Genomic DNA, 22,644 nt, shown 5'->3' with positions numbered 1-22,644 from the left:
TTTCCTTTGGTAGCCATAAGTTTGTTTTTGAAATCTGTATGAGTCTGGTTTTCTTTCTTTTTTTTTGAAAATCAGCTCACTTACATCTTTTTTTAAAATTAAATTCTACATATGAGTGATAATATGATATTTGTCTCTGACTTGACTTCACTTTGTATAATAATTTCTAGGTCCACCTATGTTCCTGCAAATGACATTATTTCATTCTTTTTTATGGCTGAGTAGTATTACATTGCGGAGAAGGCAATGGCACCCCACTCCAGTACTCTTGCCTGGAGAATCCCAGGGACGAGGGAGCCTGGTGGGCTACCGTCTATGGGGTCACACAGAGTCGGACACGACTGAAGTGACTTAGCATAGCATAGTATTACATTGATATTTTTACTAATTTTTCCTTAGCCATTCCTCTACCTATAGACATTTAGAGTACTTCCATGTCTTGGCTGTTGTAAACAGTGATTCAGTGAACACTGGGGTGCATGCATCTTTTCAAATTATAGTTTTCTCTGGATATATGTATGCCTAGGAATGGGATTCTTAGATCATAGAGTAGTTCTATTTAGTTTTTTAGGGAACCACCATAGTGTTTGTACCAATTTACATTCCCACTAACAGTGTAGGTGGGTTCAGTTTTCTGCACACCCTCTTCAGCATTTGTTTCTAGACTTTTTCATGATGGCCATTCTAACCAGTATGAGGTGATGATACCTCATTGCAATTCAGATTTGCACTTCTCTAATAATTAGTGACGTTGAGCATCTTTTCATCTACTTTTTGGCCATTTCTTTGGAAAAATGTCTATTTAGATCTTTTGCCCATTTTTTGATTGTTTATTCCCCCCCCCCTTTTTTTTGACATACAGCTAGCTGCATGAGCTATTTGTATATTTTGGAGATTAATCCTTCTTGGTCACTTCATTTACAAATGTTTTCTCCCATGCTCTGAGTTGTCTTTGCATTTTATTGATGGTTTCCTTTGCTGTGCAAAGCTCTTAAGTTTAATTACATCTTAGTTTTTGATAATTACAAAAATAATAACCATTTATCTTTGTTTTATTTTCATTGGTCTAGGAGGTGGATTCAAAAAGATACTGCAGCAGTTTATGTCAAACAGTGTTCTGTTGTTTTCCTTTAAGAGTTGTATAGTTTCTGGCCCTACATTTAGGTCTTTGATCCATTTTGAGTTTTTTTGTGTGTGGTGCATACACAAAATTCTCATTTCACCCTTTTACATTTAGCTGCCCAGTTTTCCCAGCACTGTTTGTTGTAGAGACTATCTTTCCTCCATTGTATAATCTTCTCTGTTGTACACTAGTTGACCACAGATTCATAGGTTTATTTCTGGGCTTTCTCTCCTGTTCCATTGATCTATTATATAATTTTGTGCCAGTACCATACTCTTTCGATGACCATAGCTTTGTCTGGTGCCAGGAAGCCTGATTCCTCTAGCTCTGTTTTTCTTTCTCAGGATTTTTTTTGGCTATTTGGGTCTTTTCTGTATCCATATGAATTTCAAGATTTTTTGTTCTAGTTCTGTGAAAAATGCCATTGGTAATTTGATAGCAATTGCACTGAATCTTTAGATTGCCTTGGGTAGTATTAGAAGTAGTGATTCTTCTAACATGGTTTATCTCTCCATCTGTTAGTATCATCTTTGATTTCTTTCTTCGGTGTCTTCTAGTTTTTCACAGTACAATTTTTTTGTCTCCCTAGGTAGTTTTATTCCTAGGGATTTTATTCTTTTTTGATGTGTTGGCAAATGGGATTATTTCCTTAATTTCTCTTCTGAATCTTTCATTGCTAGTATATAGAAATGCAATAGATTTTTGTGTGTTAATTTTGTAACCTGCAACTTTACCAAGTTCAGTGATAAACTCTAGTAGTTTTCTGGTAACATCTTTAGGGTTTTCTATATACAGTATCATTTCAGCTACAAACAGTGACAATTTTACTTCTTATCTTCCCATTTGGATTCTTTTTTTTCTCTGATTGCCATGACTAGGACTTTCAAAACTACGTTGAATCAAAGGGGCAAGCATGGACATCCTTCTCTTGTTCCTGATCTTAGAGGAAATGCTTTTAGTTTTTCAATATTGAGAATGATGTTACTGTGGGTTTGTCACATATGGACTCTATTATTTTGAGGTAGGTTCCCTCTATGACCACTTTCTGGAGTTTCCAGCTCACTTATATTCACTTCCACCTCATTTTTTTTTTCTTTTCTGCTATTGATTCTAAATATGACAAACCCATAACTTATATCATACTCAACACTTAGCGGGAAGTTTAACACTTTTCCTCTTAGATGAGTAACAAGACTTTGAATCAATAGAGTATTAGCTGTTTTAACAAGAGCAATTAAGGAAGAAAAATAAAAGACATTTAAGTCAAAAAGGAAGACGAAAAGCTGTCACTATTTTCAGATAATATATACAGAAAACCCTAAAGACTCCCCACAAAGAACTATTAAACAAATTTAGTACACTCTCAGGATACAAAATCAATTTTCAAAAATCTGTTGCATTTCTATACACTAATATTGAATTATCACAGAATGAAAAATTAAGAGAACAATCCTATTTTCAAATGCACAAGAAAGAATAGGAATAAATTTAGCCAATAAAGTCAATGACCTGAACACTGAAAACTAAAAATTGAAAAGAAATTGAAGAAGACACAGTAAGTGGAAAGATAAATCGTGTTCATGGATTGGAAGAATATTGTTCAAATGTGCATACTACCAAAAGCAACCTACAGATTCAATGCAATCCCCATCAAAATTCCAATGGCATTTTTCACAGAAATCAAACCAACAATCTTAATTTGTATGGAAATACAAAAGACCCAAAATAGCTAAAACAGTCTTGGGGAAGAACAACAAAGCTGTAACATCAAGCTTCCTCATTACTGTAGTAATCAAAACACAGTGTGGTACAGGCATTAAAATAGACACAGAGACCCATAAAACAGAATGGAGGGTCCAGAAATAAATCCATGTAAATATAGTCAACTAATTTACAACAAAGGAGCCAAGAATACTCAATGAGGACAGAACAGACTCTTTAATAAATGGCATTAGGACTGCACAACTATACAGCCATGTGCAAAAAATTACTGAACCACTCTCTTATATACAGCATACAAAAAATTAATTCAAGATGGATCAAAGACTTGAATATAAGATGTGAAGTCATGAAACTCCTAGAAGAAAAACATAGGAAAGCTCCTTGACATCAGTCTTGACAATGATATTTTGGATTTTACATCAAAAGTAAAAACTAGTAAGTGGGACTAACGCAAACTAACTGGGACCATCAACAAAATAAAAATGCAACCTACAGAGTGAGAGAAAATATTTGCAAATCATATTTCTGATAAGGGGTGAATATCCAAAATCTACATAAAGAACTCACACAACAGAAAAAAAAAAAAAAATTGAACAATCCAGTTAAAATGGGCAGAGGATCTGAATAGACAGTTTTCCAAAGAAAACATACAGACTGACAAAAGGTACATGAAAAGATGCTCATAATTAAGGAAATGCAAATCAAAAAAACAATGAGATAGCACTTCACACCTGTGAAATGATTGTTCTTAAAAAGAAATAACGTGTGTTTGTGAGGATATGGGGAAAGGGACCTTTAACCTTTGGTGTGAGTGTAAACCGGTACAGCCACTATGGAAAACAGTATGAAATTCCTCAAAAAATTAAAACTGGAACTACCATATGATCAAGTAATTCTACTTTTAGGTCGTTTATTTGAAGGAAACAAAGACACTGAAAATGATACCTGCACGTTCACATGCACTGAGAAGCAGTATTTGCAATAGCCAAAACATGGCAGGTATACAGGTATGCACATGCACGCACAACGTAATGTTGTTAAGCCATTAAATGAAAATGGAAATCTTGCCGTTTGTGATAACATGGAAGGATTTTGAGAGCATTATGCTAAGTGAAGTAAGTCAGAGAAATACAAAGACTGTATGATCTTACTATATGTGGAGTCTAAGAAAAACCCATGGATACAGAGAGCAGATCTGTAGTTACTAGAGGCAGAGGCTGGATGAAATGAATGAAGTTGCTGAAAAGGTACAAAGTTCTGGTTCTAAGATAATGTCCTGGTGAAGTAATATACATCATGGTGACTACACTTAACAGTACTGTATTGCATATTCAAAAGTTGCTACAAGAGTAAATACAAAAGTTCTCATCACAGGAAAAAGAACTGTAACTGTGTATAGTGATGGATGTTAACTAATCTTATTATATAATTTACACATATATATTTATGATGTATCATAATAAAAGTCATTATGTGTACACCTAAACTAGTACAGTGTCATATATCAATTATGTATCATTTTAAAAGAAAAAAACAAAAAATGAAATTACATATGTAAGCCTTTCCATAGCAATAATTAAATGCCAGTGGTCTAAATACATCAATTTTAAAACAAATTTGTGGGAGATTAATAAATAGGAGGGGCTTCCCTCATAGCTCAGTTGGTAAAGAATCTGCCTGCAATGCAGGAGACCCAGGTTCGATTCCTGAGTCAGGAAGATCCCCTAGGGAAGGAAATGGCAACCCACTCCAGTATTCTTGCCTGGAAAATCCCATGGACAGAGGAATGGTGGGCTACAATCCACGGGGTCGCAAGAGTCAGACATGACTTAGCGACTAAACCACCAGCACCACCACCACCACTAAACCACCACCACCACCAATAAATAAGAGACTGGAATTGATACACTACTATATACAAGATAGTTAACTAATAAGGACCTACTGTTTAGCATAGGGAACTCTTCTCAATATTCTGTAGTGATCTGTATGGGAAAACAATCTAGAAAAGAGTAGCATGACGTTAGTCACTCAGTCGTGTCTGAGTCTATGGCTCCACAGACTAGCCTGCCAGCTCCTCTGTCCATGGAATTTTCCAGGCAAGAATACTGGAGTGGGCTGCCATTCCCTTCTCCAGTAGGAAAGAGTAGATATTTGTAAAATTGATATACTTTGCTGTACAGCAGAAATGAATACAACACTGAAAATCAACTTTCAAAAAAAAGATTTGCAGAATGTTAAGAAAAAAATGGCCCAGTATATATGCTATTTACCAGAAACTCATTTGAGATACAGTGATACAGGTAGGCTGTGTGTAAAAGGATAGAAAAAAGCATACTGTCAAAACAATCAGAAGAAATCAGGACTAGCTCTATTAATGTCAGATAAAGTAGACTTCAAAGAAAAGAAAATTACCATGGACACGGAACATTACATAATCATAAAAGAGAAACACAGCAAGAAGACATACAAAGCCTAAAGATGTATGTGCTGAACAAGAGAGCTACCAAATAAGTGAAGCTAAATAAGGACAGAATTGAAAGAAGAATTAGACAAGCCCATGTTTCTCAAAGACATCAACACCCCTCTCTCAACAACTGGTAGAACAACTAGACAAATTCAGCAAAGACAGAGAAGAATTCAATAGCACCATCAAATACCTAACAACATCAGAATATATATATATACTTTTTCATTGCTTGTGAAATAAATACCAAGAGAGACCATATACTGAGTCAAAAAACAAATGTCAACAAATTTAAAACAACTGAGTTCTCTGGATCTTATGAAGTCAAAGTAGATATTGATAGTGTAGGAAAATAATCTAAATATAACAAGAAACCTCCAAACAGTTGGAAACTAAAAAGTACCCTTCTAAACAATCCATAAATCAAAAAAGGAAGTCTCAAAGGAAATTTTAAAATATACTGAACTGAGTAAAAATGAAATATGACATTGAAATTTGTGAGACATGTTAAAGAAATGCCAAAAGGCACATTTCTAGCATTAAGTGCTTCTATTACATTAAAAGTCTCAAATCAGTACTCTTAAGTTCTCACCTCAAGAAACTAGAAAAAGAGAAGCAAAATAAAGCTGAAGGAAGGATATAATAAGAAGAGCATAAGTCAATACAACTGAAAAGGGGAAAATAACAGAGAAAGATAGGGCTGGTTCTTTGATGAGGTCAATAAAATAAAATAAACTTCTAGCAAGGCTGATCAAAAAATAAGGGGAGAGAGAAGAAGACTTTCTGTTCTACTACCATTGGGAAGAAAAAAGAACTGTTGTTACTCTGCAAACATCAAAAGGATAATAAAGGAATACTATAAATAATTCTCCACGTCTACCAAAACTCCCAGTATGAAATGGACAATCTAAATGGTCTTATGAATTTATAATTTGAAAACTTCAGAAGTTTCTTTAGGCCTAGATGACTTTGTTGGAGAAGTCTATCAAAAGAATAAACACCAATTCAACACCATCTCTTTAAGAAAAAAGTAGAGAAGGGAACACTTTCCAACTCAGTTTATAAAGCCAGAATGACCCTGATACCAAAGCCATGGAAACACAGTACAAAAAAGAAAAGAGCAACTCAATATTATTCATGGAGATAAATGAAAAAATTTTAATAAAATATTAAACAATGCAATTCAGTAACATATAAAATTAATTCATATTATGAAGCAGAATATACCAGGCATAAATGACTGGTTTGGTACTTGAATGTAACCTACTCCATGAACAGACTAAAGAAGACAAATCACATGATCATATCAGTCAATGTAAAGAAAGCATCTGAGCAAATTCAACATTCAATCATGATGGAAAAAACTGAGAAAAACAGAAAAAGAGTGGGACTTCTCCAACTTGATATGGAGCATCTATGTTAGGCCTACAGTAAACATTGTAACTAATAATGAAAGACAATCTTTTTCCCCTAAGTTGGGAACATAGCAAAGATATTCACACACATCACTGTCATTCAGCAAAGTTCTTGAAGTTTTAGCCAGTGCAATATGGCAAAAAGTGGGGGAAAAAAAAAAAAAGCATACAAACTGAAAAGAAGAATTAAAACTATCTCTATCTGCTGTTGACATGATGGTCTATATAGAAAATTGCAGGAATCTAAAAACAATTAAACCATTTAGAGCTAATAAATGATTTCAGAAAGGTTGCAGGATAAGAGATTTTGAAACTCAGCTGTATTTCCATAGAACTAATAATAAACACATAGATACCAAGATTTAAAATACAATACACATACAGTTGCTCAAGACAATCAAATATTTAGGTGTATATGTGACCAAAAAATGCAAGAATTTTCTGCTGAAAAATATAAAACACTTATGAAAAAACCAAAGATTTAAATCAATCTAGAAACATACCACATTCATGAATCGGAAGATTCACCAAAGAAAAGGCACCAGTTCTCTCCAAATTGTTATATAGATTTAAGTCAATTTCTGTCAGAATCCTAGGAAGTTTAATGCCAGATACAGATAAGATTATTGAAAATTTTATATGGAACAGTGGAATCACGATGGTGGAAGAGTACGTGGAACTGACTTACCCCCTCCACCCCACCATAAAACATCAAAAATACATCTACATGTGGAATGATATTCATGGAATACTAACTAGAAACTTGCACAACTCCTATATAACCAAAGCTGTATGAAAGATTTTCACATAACCAGGTATGATGGGGATAAAATCCCACTGGGTTGGGACCTGTGCCCATGGGAGGGATCTAAGGAAGAGGTCTGCATGGGCAGACCCACACCCTAGGGAGTGAGCAGATCAAGTCATAATCTAGGCATCCCAGTCCAGGAATCCTGTAGAGAAAAGAAAACCCCCTTTCCTGCTGCGAAAATCCCTAGGACACAGAGGCAGCCAAGATCTCAGGCAATGAATAGCACAGCCACCTTAATTCCTGCCGCCACAGAGCTTCAAATCCTAGCCCCAACTCCAAACTATAGCCTTGTGCTATATGAAAGTTGCTCAGTCACGTCCAACTCTGTACAACCCCATGGCTGTAGCCCGCCAGGCTCCTCTGTCCATGGGATTTCCCAGGCAAGAATACTAGAGTTAAAAGCTATTCCATTTTCCAGGGGAACTTTCCGACCCAGGGATCAAACCCAGGTCTCCTGCACTGCAGGCAGATTCTTTACCATCTGAGACAAAACAACAGAGAAAGGGACATGACCTTGGGTAACATCTGAATGGAACCCCAGATGCCAACACAGGTGGTACTTAGGTCCTCTGTGACCACACAGGCCTCCCTTGCTTCAGCATTAACCTCCTTTGGAGCACAGCACACATTTAAGGGCAACAGAGCCTGATCAAACCAAACCCTCAGGACTCCTATTAACTAATGGAGAGCAGACTCCACCCCTGTCAGAACAGCAGTAGCCACAGAGCAGAGATGAAGCCTCACTTCACACCCTGCATAACTGTAACCCCTATGAAGGGGATAACTGCCAGCATACCTGAAGAAAGATGTGGCTGGCATCCATACCAAAAACAGCCCTTGCACCAAAAACACTGGACACACACAGTCTACACAGAGATGCTCCCTCATAAAAACGCTCTTCAAGATCACAAGAGATAACTGTTTCTCCTAAGCTCATGGAAACAGAGAAAGTTAAATAAAAAGGCAAAGGAACTACTCCCAATTGAAAGAACAAGAGTAATCCCCTTGAAGAAGAATGAAACAGAGCTCACCAGTCTAGACCCTAAGTTCAAAAATGTGATAATAAACATACTCAAAGAACTAAAGAAGCTTATTGATAGAAACACAGTTCACTATGACAAGGAACTAGAAACTACAAAGACTAACCAATCAAAAACAGACAGTTGCCCAAGATAAAAGTCTGTAGAGAAGCAACGAACAGCCAACTAAATGAAACAGAATAATTAATTGATATGGAGGATAGAATAATGGAAATCTACTAATTAGAAGACAGACAAAAGAAAAAATTGAAAACAACATACAACATCTATGAGATAATATAAAACATGCCAAGTTCCCCATAATAGGGGCTCCAGAAAGAGAAGACAGACAAAAGGGGATTGAAAGTGTATTTGAAGAAATTGTGTCTAAAAACTTCCCAAACCTAAAGAAGGAAAACATATCCAGATACAGAAAGCATGGAGAAACTAAAACATACCCACACCAAGACATAATTAAAATGGCATAAGTTGGATTACCACAAGATAGTGAAGAAGGATGTGAGCTCAACCTCTTCTTTAAAAGAAAATCACCAAAATCACAATCAACTGCTGAACAACTATCAACAAAAAAAAATTCTGGAACCTACACCTATGTCCAAAGACAAAGAAAAGGCCATAGTGAGACGGTAGGAGGGGCACAATGCAATACACTCAAATCCCATACACACCTGGTGAGCAACCCACAAACTGGAAAACAGGAATACCACAGAAGTTATCCCACAGGAGTGAAAGTTCTTAGCCCCATGTCAGGCTTCCTAGCCTTGGGGTCTGGGAGCAGGTAGAAGAGTCCCTAGAGAATCTAGCTTTGAAGGATAGTGGGGCTTCGACTGGCGGACTGATGGAAAAAGACTCTACCCTTGGAGGGCACACAAAAAATCTCATGTGCACCAGGGCCCAGAGGAAAAAAGCACTGACCTCTTAAGACACTGGACCAGACCAACGTGCTAGTATTGAAGGGTCTCTTGTGGAGGTGGGGGGCAGCTGGGGCACCATGGAGACAAGGATACAGGCACTAGCAATGCTGGGATGCTTGAGTCCTCCTGGAGGCTGTCATTTGCCCCACCAAACAGCCTGTAGGTTCGCAGGCCAGACAACCAACAGGGTAAGAACATACCCCCCACCCATTAGCACAGAAGCAATGTAAAAGTTTTGCTGAGCACAGCCCTGCCCATCAGAGAGGCACAAGACCCACCTCCACCCACCACCAGTCCTTCCTATCAGGAAGCTTACACAAGCCTCAGATAGCCTGATTCACCACAGGGCAGACAGGAGAAGCAAGAAAAGCTACAGTCCTGCAGCCTGTAGAACAGAAACCACAACCACAGAAAATTAGATAAAATTAAATGGCAAGCATATATGTCCCAGACGAAGGAACAAAATAAAACCCTGGAAAAACAAGTGAAGTAAAAATAGGCAACCTTCTGGAAAAAGAATTCAGAATAATGATTGTGAAGATGATCCAGGATCCTGGAAAAACAATGGGGACAAGGATCGAGAAGATGCATCAAAATGTTTAACATAGACCTAGAAGAACTAAAAACCAAACAAGCAGAGATGAACAATAAAATAACAAATTAAAAATACACTGGAAGGAATCAATAGAATAAATTAGGCAGAGAACAGATAAGTGACATGAAGACAGAATAGTGGAAATCACTGCCACAGAATAAAGAATTGAATTAAGACAGTCTAAGAGACCTATGGGGCAACATTAAATGTTTATTATAGGGTCCCAGAAGGACAAGAGAGAGCGCGCAGGCCCGAGAAAATATTTGAAGAGATAATTGCTGAAAACTTCCCTAACATAGGAAAAGAAAGAGCCACCCAAGTCCAGGAAACACAGACAGTCCCAGGCAGGATAATCCCAAGGAGGAACATGATAAGACACATAGTAATCAAACAAAAAGACAAAAATAAAATATTAAAGCAACAAGAGAAAACTGACAAATAACATACAAGGGAACTCCCATGAGTTATTCACTGATTTTTCAGCAGAAACTCTACAGGCCAAAAGGAAGTGGCACAACATATTTAAAGTGATAAAAGGGAAGAACCAACAACGAAAAATACTCTACTCGGCAAGGCTCTCATTCAGATTTGATGGAGAAATCAAAAGCTTCTCAGGTAAGAAAAAACTAAGAGCTGAACACCACCAGACCAGCTTTTCAACATATGCACTATTGGTGGGAATGTAAATTGATATAGTTACTATGGAGATTTCTTAAAAAAGAAAAAAAAAATATGAATAAAACTACCATGAAATAAAGTGAAAGTCACTCAGTCATGTCCAAGTCTTTGCAACCCCATGAACTATATATACTCCATGGAATTCTCCATGGGTAGCCTTTCCCTTCTCCAGGGAATCTTCCCAACCCAGGGATTGAACCCAGGTCTCTCAGATGACACTGCCCTTATGGCAGAAAGTGAAGAAGAACTAAAGATCCTCTTGATAAAGGTGAAAGAGGAGAGTGAAAAAGTTGGCTTAAAGCTCAACATTCAGAAAACGAAGATCATGGCATCCAGTCCTATCACTTCATGGCAAACAGATGGGGAAAGAGTGGCTGACTTTATTTTGGGGGACTCCAAAATCACTGCAGATGGTGATTGCAGCCATGAAATTATAAGACGCTTACTTCTTGGAAGGAAAGTTATTACCAACCTACACAGCATATTAAAAAGCAGACATTACTTTGTCAACAAAGGTCCATCTCGTCAAGGCTATGGTTTTTCCAGTAGTCGTGTATGGATGTGAGAGTTGGACTATAAAGAAAGCTGAGCACCAAAGAATTGATGCTTTTGAAGTGTGGTGTTGGAGAAGACTCTTGAGAGTCCCTTGAACTGCAAGGAGATGCAGCCAGTCCGTCCTAGAGGAGATCAGTCCTGAGTGTTCATTGAAAGGACTGATGTTGAAGCTGAAACTCCAATACTTTGGCCACCTGATGTGAAGAGCTGACTCATTTGAAAAGACCCTGATGCTGGGAAAGATTGAAGGCAGGAGGAGAAGGGGATGACAGAGGATGAGATGGTTGAATGGCATCACCAACTCAATGGATATGAGTTTGAGTAAATTCCACAAGTTGGTGATGGACAGGGAGGCCTGGCGTGCTGTGGTCCATGGGGTTGCAAAGAGTCAGACATGACTAAGCGACTGAACTGAACTGAACTGCTTTGCAGGCGGATTCTTTACCAGCTGAGCCACAAGGGAAGCCCAAGAACACTGGAGTGGGTAGCCTATCCCTTCTCCAGCAGATCTTCCCAAACCAGGAACAGAAGCAAGATCTCCTGTACTCAGGCAGATTCTTTACCAGCTGAGCTACCAGGGAATCCCAAAACTACCATATAAACCAGCAATCCCCCTACTAAGCATATACCCTGAGAAGACCATTCTAAAAGACACATGTAAACCAATGTTCATTGCACCACTGTCTACAATAGCCAGGACAGGGAAGCAACCTAGTTATCCATGACACATGAATGGATAGAGAAGTTGTGGTAGATATATACAATGGAATATTACTCAGCCATAAAAGGGAATGATTTTGAGTCAGTTCTAGTGAGGTGGATGAACCTAGATCCAATTATAGAGTGAAATAAGTCAGAGAAAAGGAAAGGTACACCCAACTGAATGCAGAGTACCAGAGACTAGAAAAAGGAACAAGGCCTTCTTCAATGAACAATGCAAAGAAATAGAGGAAAACAGCAGAAGGGGAAAGACTAGAGATGTCTTGAAGAAAACTGGAGATATCAAAGGAAAATTTCATGCAAAGATGGGCACAATAAAGGACAGAAATGGTAAAGACCTAATAGAAGCAGAAGAGATCAAGAAGGGATGGCAAGAATACACAGAAGAACTGTACAAAAAAGATTTTCATGACCCAGATAACCATCACGATGTGGTCACTCACCTAGAGCCAGATATCCTGGACTGTGAAATCAAGTGGGCCATAGGAAGCACTGCTGCCAAAAAAAGTACCTCCTAGTGGAGGTGATGGAATTCCAATAGAGCTATTTCAAATCCCAAAAGATGATGCCATTAAAGTGCTGCACTCAATATATCAGCAAATACAGAAACGCAGCAATGGCCACAGAACTGGAAAAGGTCAATCTTCATCCCAGTTCCCAAGAAGGATAGTGTAAAACTACTGGACAATTGCACTCACTTCCCATGCTAGTAAGGTTATGCTCAAAATCCTTCAAGCTAGGCTTCAACAGTACTTGAATTGAGAACATCCAGATAGACAAGCTGTGTTTAGAAAAGGCAAAGGAACCAGAGATCAAACTGCCAACATTCACTTGATCATAGAGAAAGCAAAGGAATTCCAAAAAACGCATTTACTTCTGTTCTACTGACTACACAAAAGCCTTAGACTGTGTGAATCATAACAAATTGCGGAAAACAAAGAGATGGGAATACCAGATCATCTTACCTGTCTGCTGAGAAACCTGTATGCGGGTCAAGAAGCAACAGAAAATTATATGGAACAACTGACTGGTTCAAAATTGAGAAAGGAGTAATGTAAGGCTGTATATTGTCACCTGTTTATTTAACTTATATGCAGAGCACATCATGTGGAATGCCAGGCTGGATGAATTACACTCTGGAATCAAGATTTCAGGGAGAAATATCAACAACCTCAAATATGCAGATGATACCACTCTAATGGGAGAAAATGAAGACAAACTAAAGAGAGCCTCTTGATGAAGGTGAAAGAGGAGAATGAAAAAGCTGGCCTAAAATTCAACATTCAGAAAGCTTAAGATCATGGCATCCAGCCCCATCACTTCATGGTAAATAAAAGGGGAAAAGGGGGAAGCAGTGACAGATTTCCTCTTCTTGGGCTCTAAAATCATTGCAGATGGTGACTGCAACCATGAAATTAGAAGATGACTGCATCTTGGAAGGAAAGCTATGACAAACTTAGTGTATTAAAAAGCAAAGACATCACTTTGCTGACAAAGGTCCATATAGTCAAAACTATGGTCTTTCACATAATCATATACAGATGTGAGAGCTGGACCATAAAGTAGGCAGAGCACCAAAGAACTGGTGCTTTTGAATGGTTGTGCTGAAGACTCTTGAGAGTCCCTTGGACAGTAATGAGATCAAACCAGTCAATCGTAAAGGAAATCAACCCTGAATATTCACTGGAAGGACTGATGCCTAAGCCAAAGCTCCAACACTCTGGCCACCTGATGTGAAGAGCTGACTCACTGGAAAAGACCCTGATGCTGCGAAAGATTGAAGGCAGAAGGAGAAGAGCGCAACAGAGGATGAGATGGTATCACCGATTCAATGGACATGAACTTGGGCAAACACCAAGAGATGGCGGGAGACAGGGAGGCCTGTCATGTTGCAGTCCACGCGGTTGCAAAGAGTTGCAAAATACTTGGCAACTGTACAACAACAAAGTCAGAAAGAGAAAAACAGATATTGTATATTAACAAATATATATGGAATCTAGAAAAATGGTACTGATGAACCTATTTGTATGGCAGCAATAGAGACGCAGACACAAAGAACAAACTTGGGGACACAGTGAAGGAAGGAGAGGATGAGATGAGCTCAGAGAATAGCACTGAAACATATATATTACTATATGTAAAATAGATAGCTAGTAGGAATTTGCTGTATGATGCAGGGAGCTCAACTCAGTGCTATGAAACAACCTAGAGGAGTGGGAGTGGTGGGGGGGTGGTGGCGGGGAGGAAGGTTGTATGTGAAAGTTGCTCAGTCATGTCTGACTCTTTGTGAACCCATGGACATATGTATGCTGCTGCTAAGTCACTTCAGTCGTGTCCGACTCTGTGTGACCCCATAGACGGCAGCCCACCAGGCTCCCCCGTCCCTGGGATTCTCCAGGCAGGAACACTGGAGTGGGTTGCCATTTCCTTCTCCAATGCATGAAAGTGAAAAGTGAAAGTGAAGACGCTAAGTCGTGTCCGATCCTTAACGACCCCATGGACTGCAGCCTACCAGGCTCCTCCATCCATGGGATTTTCCAGGCAAGAGTACTGGAGTGGGTTGCCACTGCCTTCTCCGGACATATGTATACCTGTGGCTAATTCATGTTGATGTGCAGCAGAAACCAACATAGAATTGTGAAGCAATTATTCTCCAATTAAAAATAAATTTTCAAAAAATCCCAACAAACAAAAGTCCAGGACCAGATGGCTTCACAAAAAGGACACTACATAATGATCAAGGGATCAATCCAAGAAGATATAACAATTGTAAATATATATGTACCCAACATAGTATTTTGAGGTTCTTCTAACAGTCATAAAGGGAGAAGTTGACAGTAACACAATAATAGTGGGGAACTTTAATACTCCACTGATATCAATGGACCAATCATCCAGGCAGAAAAATCAATAAGGCAACAGAGATCCTAAATGACACAACAGAGCAGTTGAACTTCATTTATATCACAGGACATGATATCCAAATACACATTCTTGGATTTCAAGAATTAATATTGTTAAAAAGTCCATACTACCCAAGAAATCTATAGATTTAACCAATCCCTATCAAGACACTAATGTCCACAAGTCTGTTCTCTGTGTCTGCATCTCAACTACTGCCCTATAAATCAAAGTAAAAAATAATATTTATTATTTAATAAAGAATCCTGAAATTTATAGGAAAGCACAAAAGACCTCAAATTGAAAAAGCATCCTGAGGAGGAAAAAAGGTAGAAGCATAGTCCATCTAGACTTTAGACTATACTACAAAGCTACAGTAATCAAAACAGCATGGCACTGGGTCAAACAGAGACATCTGGCTCAGTGGAATAGAATAGAGAACCCCAAAATAAACCCACATATGGTCAATTAATCTACAACAAAAGAGGCAAGAATATACAATGGAGAAAAGACATTCTCCTCAACAAGCAGTGTTAGGAAGCCTTGATAGCTACATATTAGGTTGGTGCAAACATAATTGTGGTTTTTGCACTGTTCAAATTTTCTCTTTGATATTGGAATATATTCTTAATAAATGTGGTTATATTATATATCATGTTAATGCTCATTTCTCACTCTATGCCTTTTGCAAATGATCATTTTGCAAAAGTATATATACTACAGTGGGCAAGAATCCCTTAGAAGAAATAAAGTAGCCCTCATAGTCAACAAGAGTCCAAAATGCAGTAAGTGGGTACAATCTCAAAAATGACAGAATGATCTCTGTTCATTTCCAAGGCAAACCATTCAATATCACAGTAATCCAAGTCTATGCCACTACCACTAATGCCAAAGAAAATGAAGTTGAATGGTACTGTGAAGATCTAAAAGACCTTCTAGAACACCAAAAAAAAAAAAAAAAAAGTTGTCCTTTTCATCTTAGGGGACTGGAATGCAAAAGTAGGAAATCAACAGATACCTGGAGTAACAGGCAAGTTTGGTCTTGGAACAAAATGAAGCAGTGTAGAGGCTAACAGAATTCTGCCAAGAGAATGCACTGGTCATAGCAAACACCCTCTTCCAACAAAGAAATGACTCTACAAAATAGAGTACTGACCAGTACTCTGGTCAGTACAATTAGTACTTCCAACAAAGAAATGACTCTACAAATAGAGTACTGACCAGTACTCTGGTCAGTACAATTCAGTACTGACCAGATAGATGGTCAGTACTGAAATCAGATTGATTGTATTCTTTGTAGCCAAAATGCAGGCTCTACACAGTCAGCAAAAATAAGACCAGGAGTTTACTGTGGCTCAGATCATGGACTCCTACTACAAAATTCAGACTTGAATTGAAGAAAGTAGGGATAACCATTAGACCATTCAGGTATGACCTGAATCAAATTCCTTACGATTATACAGAAGAAGTGACAAATAGATTCAAAGGATTAGATCTGATAGAGTGCCTGAAGAACTATGGACAGAGGTTCATAACACTGTACAGGAGGCAACGACCAAAACCATCCCAAGAAAAAGAAATGCAACAAGCTAAGATGGTTTTCTGAGGAGGCCTTACAAATAGCTGAGAGAAGAGAAGTGAAATGCAAAGGAGAAAAGGAAAGATATACCCATCTGAATGCAGAGTTCCAAAGAATAGTAAGGAGAGATAAGAAAGCCTTAAGTGAACAATGCATAGAAATAGAAGAAAACAATAGAATGGGAAAGACTAGAGATCTCTTCAAGAAAATTAGATACCAAGGGAACATTTCATGAAAGATGGGCACAATAAAGGACAGAAACAGTATGGGCCTAACAAAAACAAAAGATATTAAGAACAGGTGTCAGGAATCCTCAGGAGAATTGTACAAAAAAGGTCTTAATGACCTGGGTAACCACGATGGTGTGATCACTCACCTAGAGCCAGACATCCTGGAGTATGAAGGATGGGCCTTAAGAAGCATTACTATGAACAAAGCAAGCTAACTGAGTTAATTAAAACCCTAAAAGATGATGCTATACTCAACTTGCCAGCAAATTTAGAAAATGCAGCAGTGGCCACAGGACTTGAAAGGTCAGTTTTCATTTCAATCCTAAAGAAGAGCATTGCCAAAGAATGCTCAAATATCACACAACAGCGCTCATGTCATGCTAGCAAGGTAATGCTCAAAATTCTTCAACCTAGGTTTCAACGCTATCTGAACCAAGAACTTTCAGATGTACAAGCTGGGTTTAGAAAAGGCAGAGAAACCAGAAATCAAACTGCTAATATCCGATGGATCATAGAAAAAGGTAGAGAATTTCAGAAAAACATCTGCTTCACTGACTGTGTTAAAGCCTTTGTGTACATCAGTCACAACACACTGTGGAAAATTCTTCAAGAGATGAGAATACCACATCACCTTACCTGCCTCCTAAGAAACCTGTATGCCAGTCAAGAAGCAACAGTTAGAACTGGACATGGAACAACAGACTGGTTCAAAATTGTGAAAGGAGTACGTCAAGGCTGTATATTGCCGCCCTTCTCATTTAATTTATATGCAGAGTACATCATGTGAATGAAGAGTTGGATGAAACTTAAGCTGGAATCAAGAATGCCGGGAGAAAAATCAATCACCTCAGATATGCAGATGACACCACCCTAATGACAGAAAGTGAAGACAAATTAAATAGCCTCTTGATGAAGGTGAAAGAGGAGAATGAAAAAGCTGGCCTAAAACTCAACAGTCAAGAAACTAAGTTCATATATCCAGTCCTATCACTTCATGGTAAACAGATGGGAAAAAAGTGGAAATAGTGACTGACTTTATTTTCTTGGGGTCCAAAATCATTGCAGATGGTGAGTGTAGCCATGAAATTAAAATATGCTTGCTGGGGGGCAGTCCTAAGATGGCAGAGGAATAGGACGGGGAGACCACTTTCTCTCCCACAAATTCATCAAAAGAACATTTAAACTCTGAGTAAATTCCACAAAACAACTTCTGAATGCCGGCAGAGGACATCAGGCACCCAGAAAAGCAGCCCATTGTCTTCGAAAGGAGGTGGGAAAAAGTACAGAAGACAAAAAAAGAGACAAAAGAGGTAGGGACAGAGCTCCATCCTGGGAAGGGAGTCTTAAAAAAAGAGAAGTTTCCAAACACCAGGAAACACTCTCACTGCCAAGTCTGTGGAGAGCCTTGGAAGCACACAGGGCAACATAACAGGGAGGAAAAATAAATAAATAATTAAAACCCACAGATTATGAGCCCAACGGTATCTTCCCCCAGCGGAGAAGCAGCACAGACGCCTGCACCCGCCACTAGCAAGCGGGGGCTGGGCAGGGAGGCGTGGGCTGCATTGCTTAGAGTAAGGATCTGGCCTGAATGCCCCGAGCACAATCTGAGGGAACTAACTTGGGCTAGCAAACCAGACTGTGGGATAACTACCACGCGAAAAGCCAGCCCTAACCTAAGACACTGCCAGGCCCCACCACAGAACAAAGGACTGAACAGAGCCGGCTGCAGACCATCCCCCTCCGGTGACAGGCAGCCAGAGCCAGAAGCGGGCAATCGCAGCCTTGGAGAGACATTATCTACAAAACTGTAAGCAGGCTTCTTTGCTTACTAAGACTTCTTGGGGTTCTGGACAGTCAACATCCGCCTGAGAAGGTGTGCTGGTTGTACACCCAGAAAACCAAGCAGCAGGGATAGGGAGGCGATAAGTCGCAGCAACCTTGCTCGCCAAACACCTCATCACCCGAGCTGCTCGGACCTGGGAACGGCACAAAACGCAGGCCCAACAGAGTCTGCGCCTCTGAGGACTACCAAAGTGCCTAAACATAGGCAGCTTAGACCTGGGAGGTGCATGCAGCCCAGGGCTGGCCTTGAACGGTTCCTGGTGGAGCAACCTAGAGCCTGAGCAGTGAGGGCAGGGAGGCTACACATGCAGTGAGCGGGGGCAGGCCCAGTGTGGCTGAGGCACTGCGAGCACACGCCAGTGTTATTTGTTTGCAGCGTCCCTCCCTCCCCACAGCACGACTGAACAAGTGAGCCTTAAAAAAGGGTCCACCACTGCCCCCTTTGTGTCAGGGCGGAAATCAGACACTGAAGAGACCAGCAAACAGAAGAAGCTAAAACAGAGGGAAATGCCTTGGAAGTGACAGGTGCAAAAGGTTTTAATCTATTAAAACCTATTTAGTCGGTACTAAACCCTGTCGTTAGTACTGACTACATAGGAAGCGGCCTATAGATCTTGAGAAATATAAGCCAGACCAAGGAACTATCTGAAAATGAACTGACCCCACAATACCCACAACACCAGAGAAAGTCCTAGATATATTTTTACTATTTTTATGATCATTCTTTTTTTTTTAAGTCCTCTATTACTCCTTTAATGTTCACTTTTATAACCTACCATTACTTTGCAAAAAAAAAAACACCCTATTTTTTAAAAGCAAACTTCATATATATATATTTTTTTTTTAATAATTTTTGTGAGTTTTTTTTTTCTTTTTTTCTTTAATATTGTATTTTTGAAATTCCAAACTCTACTCTAGATTTTTAATCTTTGCTTTTTGGTATTTGTTAACAATTTTGTACCTTTAAGAATCCAATCTTCAGTACCCATTTTTACTTGGGAGCATGATTACTGGCTTGACTGCTCTCTCCCTCTTTGGACTCTCCTTTTTCTCCACCAAGTCGCCTGTGTCTCCTCCCTACCCAACTCTGTGAATTTCTCTGTGTTCTAGACTGTGGAAAACACTTAGGGAACTGATTACTGGCTGGATCTGTCCCTCTCCTTTTGATTCCCCGCTTTTATCCTCCTAGCCACCTCTGTCTCCTTCCTCCCACTTCTCTTCTCTGTACAACACCATGAACATCTCTGAGTGGTCCAGTGGTGGAGTGCACATAAGGAAGTGATTACTGGCTAGCTTGCTCTCTCCTCTTTTGATTCCACCTCATCTCATTCGGGTCACCTCTAACTCCCTCCTCCCTCTTCTCTTCTCCATGTAACTCTGTGAACCTCTCTGGGTGTCCCTCACTGTGGAGAAACTTTTCATCTTTAACCTAGATGTTTCATCAACCGTGCTGTATAGAAGGAGAAGTCTTGAGACTACTGTAAAAATAAGACTGAAAACCAGAAACAGGAGGCTTAAGTCCAAATCCTGAAAACACCAGAGAACTCCTGACTCCAGGGAACATTAATTGACAGGAGCTCATCAAACACCTCCATACCTACACTGAAACCAAGCACCACCCAAGGGTAAACAAGATCCAGAGCAAGATATACCATGAAAATTCTCCAGCAACACAGGAACACAACCCTGAGCTCCAATATACAGGCTGCCCAAAGTTACTCCAAAACAATTGACTTCTCGTAACTGATTACTGAACACTTCATTGTACTCCAGAGAGAAGAAATACAGCTCCACCCACCAGAACACTGACACAAGCTTCCCTAACCAAGAAACCTTGACAAACCACCTGTACAACCCCACCCACAGCCAGGAAACTCCACAAAAAGAGAACTCCACAAACTGCCAGAATACAGAAAGGATACCCCAAACTCAGCAATGTAAACAAGATGAAGAGACAGAGGAATACCCAGCAGGTAAAGAAGCAGGACAAATGCCCACCAAACCAAACCAAACAGGAAGAGATAGGGAATCTACCTGATAAAGAATGATGATAGTGAAAATGATCCAGAATTTTGAAATCAAAATGGAATCACAGATAAATAGCCTGGAGAAAAGGATTGAGAAAATGCAAGAAAGGTTTAACAAGGACCTAGAAGAAATAAAAAAGAGTCAATATATAATGAAAAATGCAATAAATGAGATCAAAAACACTCTGGAGGCAACAAATAGTAGAATAACAGAGGCAGAAGATAGGATTAGTGAATTAGAAGATAGAATGGTAAAAATAAATGAATCAGAGAGGAAAAAAGAAAAACAAAAGAAATGAGGACAATCTCAGAGACCTCTGGTACAATATTAAATGCCCCAACATTAGAATCATAGGAGTCCCAGAAGAAGAAGACAGAAAGAAAGACCATGAGAAAATACTTGAGGAGATAATAGTTGAAAACTTCCCTAAAATTGGGAAGGAAATAATCACCCAAGTCCAAGAAACCCAGAGAGTCTCAAACAGGATAAACCCAAGGCGAAACACCCCAAGACACATATTAATCAAATTAACAAAGATCAAACACAAAGAACAAATATTAAAAGCAGCAAGGGAAAAACAACAAATAAGACACAAGGGGATTCCCATAAGGATAACAGCTGATCTTTCAATAGAAACTCTTCAAGCCAGGAGGGAACAGCAAGACCTACTTAAAGTGATGAAAGAAAATAACCTACAGCCCAGATTACTCTACCCAGCAAGGACCTCATTCAAATATGAAGGAGAAATCAAAAGCTTTACAGACAAGCAAAAGCTGAGAGAATTTAGCACCACCAAACCAGCTCTCCAACAAATGCTAAAGGATCTTCTCTAGACAGGAAATACAAAAAGGGTGTATAAACTCGAACCCAAAACAATAAAGTAAATGGCAACGGGATCATACTTATCAATAGTTACCTTAAATGTAAATGGGTTGAATGCCCTAACCAAAAGACGAAGATTGGCTGAATGGATACAAAAACAAGACCCCTATATATGTTGTCTACAAGAGACCCACGTCAAAACAGGGGACATATACAGACTGAAAGTGAAGGGCTAGAAAAAGATATTCCATGCAAATAGAGACCAAAAGAAAGCAGGAGTAGCAATACTCATAACAGATAAAACAGACTTTAAAACAAAGGCTGTGAAAAGAGACAAAGGCTGTGAAAAGAGACAAAGAAGGACACTATATAATGATCAAAGGATCAATGCAAGAAGAAGATATAACAATTATAAATATACATGCACCCAACATAGGAGCACCACAATATGTAAGACAAATGCTAAGTATGAAAGGGGAAATTAGCAATAACACAATAATAGTGGGAGACTTTAAATCCCACTCACACCTATGGATAGATCAACGAAACAGAAAATGAACAAGGAAACACAAACTTTAAACGATACAATAGACCAGTTAGACCTAATTGATATCTATAGGACATTTCACCCCAAAACAATGAATTTCACCTTTTTCTCAAGTGCACACGGAACCTTCTCCAGGATAGATCACATCCTGGGCCATAAATCTCGCCTTGGTAATTCAAAAAAATTGAAATCATTCCAAGCATCTTTTCTGACCACAATGCAGTAAGATTAGATCTCAATTACAGGAGAAAAACTATTAAAAATGCCAACATATGGAGGCTGAACAACACACAGCTGAATAACCAACAAATCACAGAAGAAATCAAAATATGCATAGAAACCAATGAAAATGAAAAAACAACAACCAAAAACCTGTAACACTGTAAAAGCAGTGCTACGGGGAAAGTTCATAGCAATACAGGCATACCTCAAGAAACAAGAAAAAAGTCAAATAAATAAACTAACTCTACACCTAAAGCAACTAGAAACGGAAGAAATGAAGAACCCCAGGGTTAGTAGAAGGAAAGAAATCTTAAAAATCAGGGCAGAAATAAATGCAAAATAAACAAAAGAGACCATAGCAAAAATCAACAAAGCCAAAGCTGGTTCTTTGAAAGGATAAATAAAATTGACAAACCATTAGCCAGACGCA

Source organism: Bison bison, unplaced genomic scaffold (genome assembly GCF_000754665.1).
Source record: "Bison bison bison isolate TAMUID 2011002044 unplaced genomic scaffold, Bison_UMD1.0 scf7180017864489, whole genome shotgun sequence".
NCBI lineage: Eukaryota > Metazoa > Chordata > Mammalia > Artiodactyla > Bovidae > Bison > Bison bison.
This window is presented reverse-complemented; position numbering follows the sequence as displayed.